Source organism: Canis lupus, chromosome 13, assembly GCF_048164855.1.
Source record: "Canis lupus baileyi chromosome 13, mCanLup2.hap1, whole genome shotgun sequence".
In the NCBI taxonomy this organism is placed as follows: Eukaryota; Metazoa; Chordata; class Mammalia; order Carnivora; family Canidae; genus Canis; species Canis lupus.
The window spans coordinates 50,634,770-50,649,835 of NC_132850.1; the positions used below are offsets into that span (position 1 = coordinate 50,634,770).

Consider the following 15,066-nt stretch of genomic DNA (forward strand, 5'->3'; position numbering starts at 1 on the left):
TAAGGGTTTTACAACTTTATTTTATTTTTTAAAGATTTATTTATTTATTTGATGGAGAGAGAGAGAGCAAGCACAAGCAGGGGGAGTGGCAGGCAGAGGGAGAGGGAGAAGCAGGCTCCCCACACAGCAGGGAGTCCAATGTGGGCCTCACTCCCAGGACTCCAGGATCATGACCTGTGTCAAAAGCAGACACTTAACCCATTGAGTCACCGAGGTGCCCCAATTAATCTAGTTTGTCTGATATAAATAGGGCTACTCTGGGTTTCTTTTGGCATCCATTAGCAGGACAGATGGGTTTCCATCCCCTCTTTCAATTAGCAGATGCTTTTAGGTCTAAAATGAGTCTCTTGTAGGCAGTATATAGTGGGATCTTATTTTTTTTTGCCCATTTTTATACCCTACATCTTTTGATTTGGACATTTAGTCCATTTATATTCAGAGTGATTATTGAAAGATATGAATTTAGTGCCACTGTGCTACCTATTGAGTTTGTGTTTCTGGTTATGTTCTCTGTTCCTTTCTAATCTTTGTTGCTTTTTGTCTTTTTTTTCCCCCCACTCAGAGTCCCTTTTAATATTTCTTGCAGATGCAATTTAGTGGTCATGAGCTCCTTTAGTTTTTGTCTTGGAAACTCTTTATCTCTCCTTCTATTCTGAATGACAGCCTCACCGGATAAAGTATTCTTGGCTGCATATTTTTCCCATTCAGTATATTGAATATATCGTGTCACATCTTCTGGGCTGCCTAGTTTCCGTGGACTGATGTGCTGCAAACCTTATCTATCTTCCCTTGTAGGTTAAGGACTTTTTTCCCCTGCTGCTCTCAGGATTCTTTCCTTGTCTTTCTGTTTTGTGGATTTGACTATGACATGTCTTGGTGGTGGCCGGCTTTTGTGGAATTTAATGGGAGTTAGCTGTACTTCTTGGATTTCAAGGTCTGTTTCCTTCCCCAGCTTAGGGAAGTTTTCAGCTATAATTTGCTCAAATAAACCTTTGCTTTTTCTTTCTTTTCTTCTTCTGGGACTTCTATATAACACATGAATGTTATTACTCTTCAAGGAGTCATTGAATTCAAGAAGTCTATGTTCATGATCCAATGCCTTTCTTTCCCTTTTTTCAATTTTGTTATTTTCCATAATTTTGTCTTCTGTATCATGGATTTGTTCCTTTGCTCTGTCCATCCTCATTCCTATTGCATCCATCCAGTTTTACATCTTGGTTATAGCATTTTTTGTTTTGGTCTCAATAGTTTTTAGTTTGTTTGTCTCTGTAGTAAGGTATTTTCTAGTGTCTCCAATGCTTTTCTCAAGCCTAGCTATACGATTATTTACGATTGTTATCTTTACGATTATTGTTTTAAATTCTGGTTCAACTCTCTCATTTCTCTATACTGATTAAGTCTCTGGCCATGAATTCTTCCTGTTCTTTCTTTTGGGGTGAATTCCTCCTTCTTGTCATTTCTGGGTCACGGGGTTTTTTTTTTAATTTTAATTTAATTTAATTTAATTTAATTTAATTTTTTTTTATTTTTTATTTTTTTATTGGTGTTCAATTTACTAACATACAGAATAACACCCAGTGCCCGTCACCCATTCACTCCCACCCCCCGCCCTCCTCCCCTTCTACCACCCCTAGTTCGTTTCCCAGAGTTAGCAGTCTTTATGTTCTGTCTCCCTTTCTGATATTTCCCACACATTTCTTCCCCCTTCCCTTCTTTTCCCTTTCACTATTATTTATATTCCCCAAATGAATGAGAACATATAATGTTCGTCCTTCTCCGACTGACTTACTTCACTCAGCATAATACCCTCCAGTTCCATCCACGTTGAAGCAAATGGTGGGTATTTGTCATTTCTAATAGCTGAGTAATATTCCATTGTATACATAAACCACATCTTCTTTATCCATTCATCTTTCGTTGGACACCGAGGCTCCTTCCACAGTTTGGCTATCGTGGCCATTGCTGCTAGAAACATCGGGGTGCAGGTGTCCCGGCGTTTCATTGCATTTGTATCTTTGGGGTAAATCCCCAACAGTGCAATTGCTGGGTCGTAGGGCAGGTATATTTTTAACTGTTTGAGGAACCTCCACACAGTTTTCCAGAGTGGCTGCACCAGTTCACATTCCCACCAACAGTGTAAGAGGGTTCCCTTTTCTCCGCATCCTCTCCAACATTTGTTGTTTCCTGCCTTGTTAATTTTCCCCATTCTCACTGGTGTGAGGTGGTATCTCATTGTAGTTTTGATTTGTATTTCCCTGATGGCAAGTGATGCAGAGCATTTTCTCATATGCATGTTGGCCATATCTATGTCTTCCTCTGTGAGATTTCTGTTCATGTCTTTTGCCCATTTCATGATTGGATTGTTTGTTTCTTTGGTGTTGAGTTTAATAAGTTCTTTATAGATCTTGGAAACTAGCCCTTTATCTGATATGTCATTTGCAAATATCTTCTCCCATTCTGTAGGTTCTCTTTGAGTTTTGTTGACTGTATCCTTTGCTGTGCAAAAGCTTCTTATCTTGATGAAGTCCCAATAGTTCATTTTTGCTTTTGTTTCTTTTGCCTTCGTGGATGTATCTTGCAAGAAGTTACTATGGCCGAGTTCAAAAAGGGTGTTGCCTGTGTTCTTCTCTAGGATTTTGATGGAATCTTGTCTCACATTTAGATCTTTCATCCATTTTGAGTTTATCTTTGTGTATGGTGAAAGAGAGTGGTCTAGTTTCATTCTTCTGCATGTGGATGTCCAATTTTCCCAGCACCATTTATTGAAGAGACTGTCTTTCTTCCAATGGATAGTCTTTCCTCCTTTATCGAATATTAGTTGCCCATAAAGTTCAGGGTCCACTTCTGGATTCTCTATTCTGTTCCACTGATCTATGTGTCTGTTTTTGTGCCAGTACCACACTGTCTTGATGACCACAGCTTTGTAATACAACCTGAAATCTGGCATTGTGATGCCCCCAGATATTGTTTTCTTTTTTAAAATTCCCCTGGCTATTCGGGGTCTTTTCTGATTCCACACAAATCTTAAAATAATTTGTTCTAACTCTCTGAAGAAAGTCCATGGTATTTTGATAGGGATTGCATTAAATGTGTATATTGCCCTGGGTAACATTGACATTTTCACAATATTAATTCTGCCAATCCATGAGCATGGAATATTTTTCCATCTCTTTGTGTCTTCCTCAATTTCTTTCAGAAGTGTTCTATAGTTTTGAGGGTATAGATCCTTTACATCTTTGGTGAGGTTTATTCCTAGGTATCTTATGCTTTTGGGTGCAATTGTAAATGGGATTGACTCCTTAATTTCTCTTTCTTCAGTCTCATTGTTAGTGTATAGAAATGCCACTGACTTCTGGGCATTGATTTTGTATCCTGCCACGCTACCGAATTGCTGTATGAGTTCTAGCAATCTTGGGGTGGAGACTTTTGGGTTTTCTATGTAGAGTATCATGTCATCGGCGAAGAGGGAGAGTTTGACTTCTTCTTTGCCAATTTGAATGCCTTTAATGTCTTTTTGTTGTCTGATTGCTGAGGCTAGGACTTTCAGTACTATGTTGAATAGCAGTGGTGAGAGTGGACATCCCTGTCTTGTTCCTGATCTTAGGGGAAAGGCTCCCAGTGCTTCCCCATTGAGAATGATATTTGCTGTGGGCTTTTCATAGATGGCTTTTAAGATGTCGAGGAATGTTCCCTCTATCCCTACACTCTGAAGAGTTTTGATCAGGAATGGATACTGTATTTTGTCAAATGCTTTCTCTGCATCTAATGAGAGGATCATATGGTTCTTGGTTTTTCTCTTGCTGATATGATGAATCACATTGATTGTTTTACGGGTGTTGAACCAGCCTTGTGTCCCAGGGATAAATCCTACTTGGTCATGGTGAATAATTTTCTTAATGTACTGTTGGATCCTATTGGCCAGTATCTTGTTGAGAATTTTTGCATCCATGTTCATCAGGGATATTGGTCTGTAATTCTCCTTTTTGGCGGGGTCTTTGTCTGGCTTTGGAATTAAGGTGATGCTGGCTTCATAGAACGAATTTGGAAGTACTCCATCTCTTTCTATCTTTCCAAACAGCTTTAGGAGAATAGGTATGATTTCTTCTTTAAACGTTTGATAAAATTCTCCTGGGAAGCCATCTGGCCCTGGACTCTTGTGTCTTGGGAGGTTTTTGATGACTGCTTCAATTTCCTCCCTGGTTATTGGCCTGTTCAGGTTTTCTATTTCTTCCTGTTCCAGTTTTGGTAGTTTGTGGCTTTCCAGGAATGCATCCATTTCTTCTAGATTGCCTAATTTATTGGCGTATAGCTGTTCATAATATGTTTTTAAAATCGTTTGTATTTCCTTGGTGTTGGTAGTGATCTCTCCTTTCTCATTCATGATTTTATTAATTTGAGTCTTCTCTCTCTTCTTTTTAATAAGGCTGGCTAATGGTTTATCTATCTTATTAATTCTTTCAAAGAACCAACTCCTGGTTCTGTTGATCTGTTCCACAGTTCTTCTGGTCTCGATTTCGTTGAGTTCTGCTCGAATCTTTATTAACTCCCTTCTTCTCTTGGGTGTAGGATCTATTTGCTGTTTTTTCTCTAGCTCCTTTATGTGTAAGGTTAGCTTTTGTATTTGAGTTCTTTCCAGTTTTTGAATGGATGCTTGTATTGCGATGTATTTCCCCCTTAGGACTGCTTTTGCTGCATCCCAAAGATTTTGAACGGTTGTATCTTCATTCTCATTAGTTTCCATGAATCTTTTTAATTCTTCCTTAATTTCTTGGTTGACCCTTTTATCTTTTAGCAGGATGGTCCTTAACCTCCATGTGTTTGAGGTCCTTCCAAACTTCTTGTTGTGATTTAGTTCTAATTTCAAGGCATTATGGTCCGAGAATATGCAGGGGACAATCCCAATCTTTTGGTATCGGTTCAGACCCGATTTGTGACCCAATATGTGGTCTATTCTGGAGAAAGTTCCATGTGCGCTTGAGAAGAATGTGTATTCAGTTGAATTTGGATGTAAAGTTCTGTAGATATCTGTGAAATCCATCTGGTCCAGTGTATCATTTAAAGCTTTCGTTTCTTTGGAGATGTTTTGCTTAGAAGACCTATCGAGTATAGAAAGAGCTAGATTGAAGTCACCAAGTATAAGTGTATTATTATCTAAGTATTTCTTCACTTTGGTTAATAATTGATTTATATATTTGGCAGCTCCCACATTCGGAGCATATATATTGAGGATTGTTAAGTCCTCTTGTTGAATAGATCCTTTAAGTATGATATAGTGTCCCTCTTCATCTCTCACTACAGTCTTTGGGGTAAATTTTAGTTTATCTGATATAAGGATGGCTACCCCTGCTTTCTTTTGAGGACCATTCGAATGGTAAATGGTTCTCCAACCTTTTATTTTCAGGCTGTAGGTGTCCTTCTGTCTAAAATGAGTCTCTTGTAGACAGCAAATAGATGGGTCCTGCTTTTTTATCCAGTCTGAAACCCTGCGCCTTTTGATGGGGTCATTAAGCCCGTTCACATTCAGAGTTACTATTGAGAGATATGAGTTTAGTGTCATCATGATATCTATTCAGTCTTTGTATTTGTGGACTGTTCCACTGAACTTCTTCTTAAAGGGGAATTTTAAGAGGCCCCCTTAAAATTTCTTGCAGAGCTGGTTTGGAGGTCACATATTCTTTTAGTTGCTGCCTGTCTTGGAAGCTCTTTATCTCTCCTTCCATTTTGAATGAGAGCCTTGCTGGATAAAGTATTCTTGGTTGCATGTTCTTCTCATTTAGGACCCTGAATATATCCTGCCAGCCCTTTCTGGCCTGCCAGGTCTCTGTGGAGAGGTCTGCTGTTACCCTAATACTCCTCCCCATAAAAGTCAGGGATTTCTTGTCTCTTGCTGCTTTAAGGATCTTCTCTTTATCTTTGGAATTTGCAAGCTTCACAATTAAATGTCGAGGTGTTGAACGGTTTTTATTGATTTTAGGGGGGGATCTCTCTATTTCCTGGATCTGAATGCCTGTTTCCCTTCCCAGATTAGGAAAGTTTTCAGCTAGAATTTGTTCAAATACATATTCTGGCCCTCTGGCCCTTTCGGCGCCCTCGGGAACCCCAATTAAACGTAGGTTTTTCTTTCTCAGGCTGTCGTTTATTTCCCTTAATCTATCTTCATGGTCTTTTAATTGTTTGTCTCTTTTTTCCTCAGTTTCCCTCTTTGCTATCAACTTGTCTTCTAGGTCACTCACTCGTTCTTCCACCTCGTTAACCCTCGTCGTTAGGACTTCTAGTTTGGATTGCATCTCATTCAATTGATTTTTAATTTCTGCCTGATTAGCTCTAAATTCTGCAGTCATGAAGTCTCTTGAGTCCTTTATACTTTTTTCTAGAGCCACCAGTAGCTGTATAATAGTGCTTCTGAATTGGCTTTCTGACATTGAATTGTAATCCAGATTTTGTAACTCTGTGGGAGAGAGGACTGTTTCTGATTCTTTCTTTTGAGGTGAGGTTTTCCTTCTAGTCATTTTGCTCAGTGCAGAGTGGCCAAAAGCAAGTTGTATTGGGAAAAAGAGAAAAAGAGAGGAGAGAAAGAAGGAAAGAAAAGAGAAAGAGAAAAAAAAGGGAAGAAAAAGAAAAAAAAAACGAAAAAAAAAAAGGGAAGAAAAAGAGAAAGAAAAAGAAAGGAGAAAAAAAGGGGGTGGGGGAAGGATACAAATCAAAAAGCAAAATAAAACAAAAACAAAAACAAAAACAAACAAACAAAAAAAGAACCACCGGGGAGTATCTTCTGATTCTGTGTACTTTAAGTCCCTTGGCTTCTCCTGGAAGTTGTCCGTCCAGCTGGTGTTCTGGGGGAGGGGCCTGTTGTGCTGATTTTCAGGTGTTAGCAGTTGGGGGAGCTGCTGTGCCCCTGCCTGGTGCAGGGCTCGGTGGGGGTTGTTTACCCCGTGAGGCCGCAGGAGGAACAGCCCCAGTGGCGGGGCAGCTCTGGAAACCTGGATTCAGCTCCGGCAGGAACTCCGTCTGCAGGGCCTGGAGGCTCCCGGGCGGGGCCGCTGCTCTGCTCAGCTGGGGCAGGAGCGTCCTCGCTGTCCTGGGCCCTCCCGGCCTCTGCCTGTCCCGGGGGAGGCCGGATCCTGGGCTGTGTCCCGGCGCCCTGTGCTCCGGAGCCTGCGCTGGTGGATTCGCGCTCCCGGGCCGCGCAGCCCCCTCCGCGGAGCCGCCGCCCGAGCCCCTCCGAGCTGCTCCTGGAACCGCGCAGGCCCCTCTGCACGGAGCCTCTTCCTCTGCCCGAGCCCCTCCGAGCTGCTCCCGGGGCCGCGCAGCCCCCTCCGCGGAGCCGCCGCCTGAGCACCTCCGAGCTGCTCCTGGAACCGCGCAGGCCCCTCCGCACGGAGCCTCTTCCTCTGCCCGAGCCCCTCCGAGCTGCTCCCGGGGCCGCGCAGCCCCCTCCGCGGAGCCGCCGCCCGAGCCCCCCGAGCTGCTCCGGGTCCCGCCGGGTCCCGCCGTGCGCGCTGCAGCCCTTAGGGAGCTCGGCGCACTCTCCCGGGCGCGGAGTTGCTGTTACTGTCCCAGGGAGCCGGAGGGCATCCCCGCCCTCCTGGTTCCTGCTCCCACTCCCCACGAGCCCCTTTCCGCCCGGGAAGGTCGGTGCAGCTCCTGCTCCTCCGGGACGGGGCTCTCCTGTCCTGGGGACACTCGCCCCGGCCTCAGCCCGGCTCCTCGCGGGCCCCCTCCCCCTTGGAGGCCTTTGTTCCTTTATTTCTTTTTCCCCGTCTTCCTACCTTGATAGAAGCGCGAATTCTTCTCACTGTAGCATTCCAGCTGGTCTCTCTTTAAATCTCAGGCCGAATTCATAGATTTTCAGGATAATTTGAAGGTTTTCTAGGTAGTTTGGTGGAGACAGGTGATTTGGGGACCCTACGCTTCCGCCATCTTGCTCCTCCCCCCAATTTTATTTTATTTATTCATGAGCAACAGAGAGAGAGAGAGAGAGAGAGAGGCAGAGACACAGGCCGAGAGAGAAGCAGGCTCCATGCAGGGAGCCTGACGTGGGACTCGATCCCGAGTCTCTAGGACCACGCCCTGGGCCGAAGGTGGAGCTAAACCGCTGAGCCACCCGGGCTGCCCGGGTCACTGTTTTTTTGTATGTTTGTGTGATTATTAGGAAAGCCTGTTGCACTCTTGCTCCTGAGAGTAATGGCTATAGTAAGAAGAGGTTAAAAAAAAAAAAAAGCTAGATCCTATTTCCCCTACAGCTGAAGTTTTGGAGCCATGATCAGTAGACTTGGTTCATGGGAGGGATCTGTGCTGTGTTCTGGGAGAGTAGCCTGCTGCTCTGATTCTCAGGTGGACTTGCCCTAGTAGAGAGGCACCTGCAGGGTGCAGGGGTTGAGGGTGCTGTAAGGGAGTCCAGCCTCCACTGGGTGATGCTATTTTGCTCCCTGAAGTCAGTCAGTGCTGATGGGGTGGGGGAAATGGCCCACTCTCTTGTGCCTGGAGTGGGGACCTTGCCCCTGCCACTCTTTAGGAAGCCCTCACAGAAGATCATCTCTCTTGTGTCCCCAGTTTCTGCCAGGTCCCTGCCGTCACCCTACCTGCGTCCACACTGACCACCTACCAGGCAGCATAGCACTCTTGTGCTTTATCTTTGGCATGTGGCTGGGTTTCAAAACTCCAAATTTCAAAGATCTTCATAGTGGATCCATGCTGATCCTCTGGGGGAGGGTCTTGCTGTGCTAAGCGTAGTGCCGGTTTGTCCCAGAAATTGGTTGCACAGTGGCACAGCAGGGGGTTTCTGGTTTATTTTCTAAAAATATTTTATTTATTTATTTATTCATGAGAGACACACAGAGAGAGGCAGAGACACAGGCAGAGGGAGAAGCAAGCTCTCTGCAGGGAGCCCGACATGGGACTTGATCCTAGGTCTCCAGGATCATGCCCTGGGCCAAAGGCAGGCGCTAAACCACCGAGCCACCCAGGGATCCCTGACCTCTAAGCTTTAGACTCTTACCCATTGTTTATAAAAACTTGCAGTATTCAGCCCCTCTCCCTTTCCCAGTCAGTGGTTTTGGGGAGAGTTTTTCTTGTGTAAACTTGCACACTTTCCTGTGAGCACTTTCATTCTTTTTCTTTTTCTCTCATTCCTCTCCCTATGATCAGGGCTCCCTCCTCTTCGCAGCACCAGATTATTGGAAATGCAAAAGGTAGAGCCTACTCCAAACCTAAAGAATCATTTTAACAAAATCCCAGGTGATTTGTAAACACATTAAAGTTTAAGAAGCAGAATGGGACCCTCTGATGTGGATCACTTCCCTAGAAAACTTCCTGTATCAGGAGGCATGTACAAAAATGTTCAGACTAGAGATGCTAAACATTTTGCAAAGAAGCTCTACTTCTGATGGAAAATCAGTAACTTAGAACATTTCTGAAAAGCAAAGCTAACATCCAGTGGGATGCAGAGTCAACTGGCACATGAACACAAGTCCAAAAAAATTGCACCCCTTAAAGCATTTTTTGCTTAGATTCAGTTACTTAGATCTCGAAGTCAATAGCTCGCTTTTTTGTTTAAAAAGGTTTGTCTATCATAAGTAAATAAATAAATCTTTAAAAAAATAAAAAAATAAAAATAAAAAGGTTTGTGTTGGGGTAGCCCCGGTGGCACAGCGGTTTAGTGCCGCCTGCAGCCGGGGGTGTGGTCCTGGAGACCCGGGATCAAGTCCCCCGTGGGGCTGCCTGTGTGGAGCCTGCTTCTCCCTCTGCCTGTGTCTCTGTCTCTGTCTCAATAAGTAAATAAGTAAATAAATAAATAAATAAATCTTAAAAAAAAAAAAGGTTTGTGTTGGATTTTGTGTACATGCAATGAAAAAGCCATAGGGAAGAGGGAGTCAGATCATACTGTGAAGAGTCTTAGAGGCTAGGCTGAGGAAATGAACAGATACTCCCAACTAATGGTCTCTGAATGGATGACTGAAGTGCCAAGAGGTCATCCTTTCAGCCTTTCCGGTAAACATGGAGCCTAAGATGACCAGAGACCCCAGCTGATCAACTCTGGCCTTGAAATACTTTGCTCATTTACTCTGGTGTGCTAGTGATCATCTCTGTGTGTACCATGCTGAAAAAAATACTGGAAATTATTGTTGTCAGCAATAGGTTAGTTGGCTTGTTTGTTTTATTTTAGACTGTAGTAAATACACATAACATTAAATTGCCATTTTAACCCCCTTTAAAGGTATAGCTCAGTAGTGTTAAGTACATTCACATTGTTGTACAACTGATCTCCAGAACTCTTTTCTTCTTGCAAAATTAAACCCTGTATTAGTTCAACAACATTCCCCCAGTCTCCACCCCACCCCCCGCCAGCCCCTGACAGCCACTATTCTACTTTCTGTCTCTATGAATTTGATGACTGTAGATACCTCATACGAGTGGAATCATATAGTAGTTGTACTTTTGGGACGCCTGAGTGGCTCAGCGGTTGAGCGTCTGCCTTCGGCTCAGGACGTGATTCCGGGATCCCAGATCGAGTCCCATATCCGGCTCCTTGCAGGGTGACTGCTTCTCCCTCTGCCTGAGTCTCTGCCTTTCTCTGTGTCTCTCATGAATAAATAAATAATATCTTAAAAAAAAAAAGAGCTGTACTTTTGTGACTGGCTTATTTCACTTAGTAAAATGTCTTCAAGATTCATCCATTCTGTAGCATGTGTCAGAGCTGTTATAAATGATTTTTTTTTAAGGAAATGATTAAAGCTTCCCTCCTAAAAAATAATTCACACTGAGCAGCATCCTTGTGTGAGCAGAACTTATCTGTTTGGAAGACGCAGAAGATTAGGATGAACTCTGTGTCTGACACCATGCATTTCCCAAGGGGGAATTTACCTTGCTTGTTTTCAATGAACCCAGGAGCCTCCAAATTGATACAATAGTAAGTAATCTTTTTTTTTTTTTTTACAAGAAACTTCAATCTTGTAGTTCTATTCAACTCAAGTAGAAATTTCCTGATAGTTTCAGTGAAAAAGCCTGCAAAAACTGCTTAACCAAAAGACCATCAGGTGTCCAATTTGTCCTGCTCACTGGCTTCTGTATTTGATAGGACATGGTAACTGTATGAATCAAAACTGGATAACTCAAAATACAGAAGAGGGTTTGATTCAGAATCCAAGTTCCTTTATTTGGTTCATATTGTTTATGACACTTGGCAACCTTACCCTTTCAAAATTTGAATTGCATTAATTTTCACCCATCAGAGAGCTAGTTTTATTTCCCCTTTCATCATTAAGAGAATAGACTTTTTCTTAAGTAAGTATTCACAGTTAATGTGTGTATTTCTAGAGCCTTACAGTTACCTGTGATTATTAATGAGATGGTCTTGAAAGTATTGGTTGTTAATTTTTTTTCCCTTCTGTTGATTGGCTGGTTGGTTGTTACTCTTCTGTACAGTGGCAGGATAAGGGAATATATTTCCCTGGAAATTCTTTCCATTGGCTTGGCCATTATCTTCAAGTTCTTATATGTTTATTCTTCTTCCCAGTCATACAATACATTGCAAGTATCTACCATGAATGAAAAATGTTTTAAGAAATAGTTTGCTAAACTATTCACTAAGGTATTACTAGTTATTAGAAAAAAATTGAATAGAATTCAATGCTCCAAAAGTACTTACTGTGATTCATGCCATCATTTTTGGAAACTTATAATTATTTTATCATTTATAAAATAATTAAACTTGATAAATTTCAGTGTGCATTAGAGCATTAGAGCATATTTAATTCAAACCATAATAAGAGATACAGCTTTACATTTGCAGCTCTGAATGGGTATTTTAACTTTTGTCCCTAATGTTCATTAATTACTATAATTTTTGGCACCTTTCCTTTCATTTAAACATTTCCTAAGGTCCTGGAATTTGTAAGGGAAAAATATTAAGAAAAAATCCTTTCCCAATATAAATTTTTAAAATAGTCCTATCCAGAATCTTTATATGTAATGACTCATCATTAAACTAGAAATTTTAACTTATTAGGTATAATTGGTAAAGGTACCAAGTTAAGCATTTCATGATACTTTTTCCCCAAGTTTCATTATTCAGTTGCTTCTAAATCTTTTGTGAAAGCAGGAGCACAGTGTAAACCTAAAATATTTTTAAGCTTTTGTATAGCACGGGAAACAAAGCAATAGAGCTTTACATTGTATAGTGTTTTCATGGAACAAGTAATGAGGATTTATTAGGAAACCTCAAAATAATTTCAAAACATTTCTTGCTGAGTTCATTGCTGTTCAAAGATGTGTAGCATTTGCCAAATGTATAGTAAGAATTTTTGGACCCTAGAAAGGGTCCAAAATGCCCTCCAAAATGAAAAACATAAAACTTAACAAGAGTTTTCAAGGCAATGGACATCAGATAATAACGGAGAATGATCCCTGGAAAATGGGGAGTGAGCAAGGGAAGCCCTGTGATAGCAGCAGCTTCCTGCTTTGGGAGAGGTTCTGGCCACAGTGCAGGGAGCAAGAATCCAGGCAGAGTCCAGGGAACTTTCTAAGCTGGGATGGAGCTGAGAGTCTAGGGTAACCAAAATGGTTAGCATCCATAGGATAGAGTACAAGAGAAGAAAGAGCTGCACAGAGAGAAAATGCTGGAGAGATACAGAGGGCCCCCATGAGTATTCAACAGAGTATTGATAAGTGCATGTGTGTGTCTTGGGCACAATTATTTGAAAGGCACAAATTACCAAAGTTCACTTGAGAATTACTTCAATACCCCATATATCCATTAACAAAATTGAATATATAAAGAACTTTCCCCAAAAGAAAATTCCAGGCCCAGATGCTTTACTTGTAAATGCTATGAAACAATCAAGAAAGAAATAATACCATTTATAGACATATTTTGCAGAAATTTTAAGAGAAGGAAATACTTTGATTCATTCCATCAGGGCAGCATTCCCCATCCCCCACACCAAAACCAGACAAACACATTACAATAAAACTATAGGTGATTATCACTCATTAATGAGATCCAAAAAAGTCTAAACAAAATCCAACAATATATAAAAAGGATAAATCATCATGACCATGTAGGCTTTAGCCTAAGAATGCAAAGGACATTGTTTTACATAATAAATGTGAAATGGTTCCCAGGATAAATTGGATGTTTCTATACAATTAAATACTATTCAATAGTTTAGATCAGTGGTTATCACTTTAGTGTGCATCTGAATCACCTGGAGGATTTGTTAAACAATGGATTGCTGGGTTCACCCCTGAGTTTCTGATTGGTTGGGTGAGGAACAAAACCCTAGAATTTGCATTCTACCAAATTCCTATGCTCCGGCCCCTGGTCCATGACTACACTTTGAGATCACTAGTTTATGTGGGGGTCTCTGGGTGGCGCAGCGGTTTGGCGCCTGCCTTTGGCCCAGGGCACGATCGGGCTCCCGGTGCATGGAGCCTGCTTCTCCCTCTGCCTATGTCTCTGCCTCTCTCTCTCTCTCTCTGTGACTATCATAAAAAAAAAAAGAAAAAAAAATAAACATTGGCAGTATTGGCATTTTAGACCAGAAAATTCTTTCTTGGAGGGAGCTGTCCCCTGCATTGTAGGGTATTTAGTAGCATCTTTGGCCTTTAGCCATTTGATGCCAGTAGCATTTCTTTATCCTTTCACATTGTGACATCCAAAAATATCTCCAGATATTGCCAAATGTCCCTTAGGGAGGCAAAATTGCCTCTGCTGAGAACGACTGGTTTAGAAGAAGGAACTAGTTATATATGAACCAATCTTAAAAATATAGTTTTTCTTTAAAATAGCAGGCTGCAAAAAAGACATACAGATAGTATCCATTAATGTAAAATTTAGAAACACATATACAATGTATTTTTATAGATACAAATGTATGTATTAAAATGATCAAAAATATGGAATGGAAAGACATACAGCAAAATCGTGAAAATGTTGCTGATGGGGAGATAGGAAAAGCCATGGGCCTGGGGCTGGATATTCTTTTTAAATTTTTTATTTAAATTCAGTTAATTAGCATATAATGTATTATTGGTTTCAGAGGTAGAGGTCAGTGATTTATCAGTCTTATATAATACCTAGTGCTCATTTCATCACGTGCCCTTCTTAATGTCCATCACCCAGTTACCCTGTCCCCCCCCCCACACACACACCTCCCCTCCAGAGACTCTCAGTTTGTTTTCTATAGTTAAGAGTCCCTTTTGGGGGATGCCTGGGTGGCTCAGCAGTTGAGCATCTGCCTTTGGCTCAGGGTATAATCCCAGTCTGGGGATCCAGTCCCACATCAGGCTCCCTATAGGGAGCGTGCTTCTCCCTCTGCCTATGTCTCTGCCTCTCTCTCTGTGTCTCATGAATAAATAAATAAAATCTAAAAAAAAAAAAAATTCTCTAATGGTTCATCTCCCCCTCTGATTTTGTCTTGTTTTATTTTTTCCTCCCTTCCCTTATCATCCTGTTTTGTTTCTTATGTGAGACCATATGATAATTGTTTTTCTCTGATTGACTTATTTCACTTAGCATAATATCCTCTAGTTCCATCGACATCATTGCAAATGGCAAGATTTCTTTTTTTTTTTTTTTGATGGCTGTGTGGTATACTATATATATATATATATATATATATATACACACACACACACACACCTATATATACATATATACACATATATACATACATATATATAAATAACACATTTTCTTTATCCATCCATCTGTTGATGGACATCTGGGTTCTTCCAACAGTTTGGCTCTTGTGGACATTGCTGCTATAAACCTTGGGGTGCAGGTGTCCCTTTGGATCAAAACATTTGTATCTTTGGAATAAATACCCAGTAGTGCAATTGCTGAGTCATAGAGTATTTTCAACTTTTTGGGGAAACTCCATACTATTTTCCAGGATGGCTGCAACAGCAGGGTTGGGTATTCTTTTTTTTTTTTTTAATTTTTATTTATTTATGATAGTCACAGAGAGAGAGAGAGGCAGAGACATAGGCAGAGGGAGAAGCAGGCTCCATGCACCGGGAGCCCGATGTGGGATTCGATCCTGGGTCTCCAGGATCGCCCTGGGC

General features: G+C 41.5%; 1 long non-coding RNA gene across 3 annotated transcripts in view; it reads right to left on the reverse strand.

Moving 5' to 3' along the window:
• Positions 1-15,066, reverse strand: part of LOC140603073 (uncharacterized) — a 91,972-nt gene that overhangs the window by 45,016 nt on the left and 31,890 nt on the right. For 2 of the 3 annotated variants that reach the window (XR_012006121.1, XR_012006119.1), the window contains exon 4: positions 11,331-11,537. The exons of the other annotated variant lie outside the window; for it this stretch is intronic. This is a non-coding gene — a long non-coding RNA (uncharacterized lncRNA). The remainder of the gene's footprint in view (positions 1-11,330; positions 11,538-15,066) is intronic. 3 annotated transcript variants of the gene reach the window in all.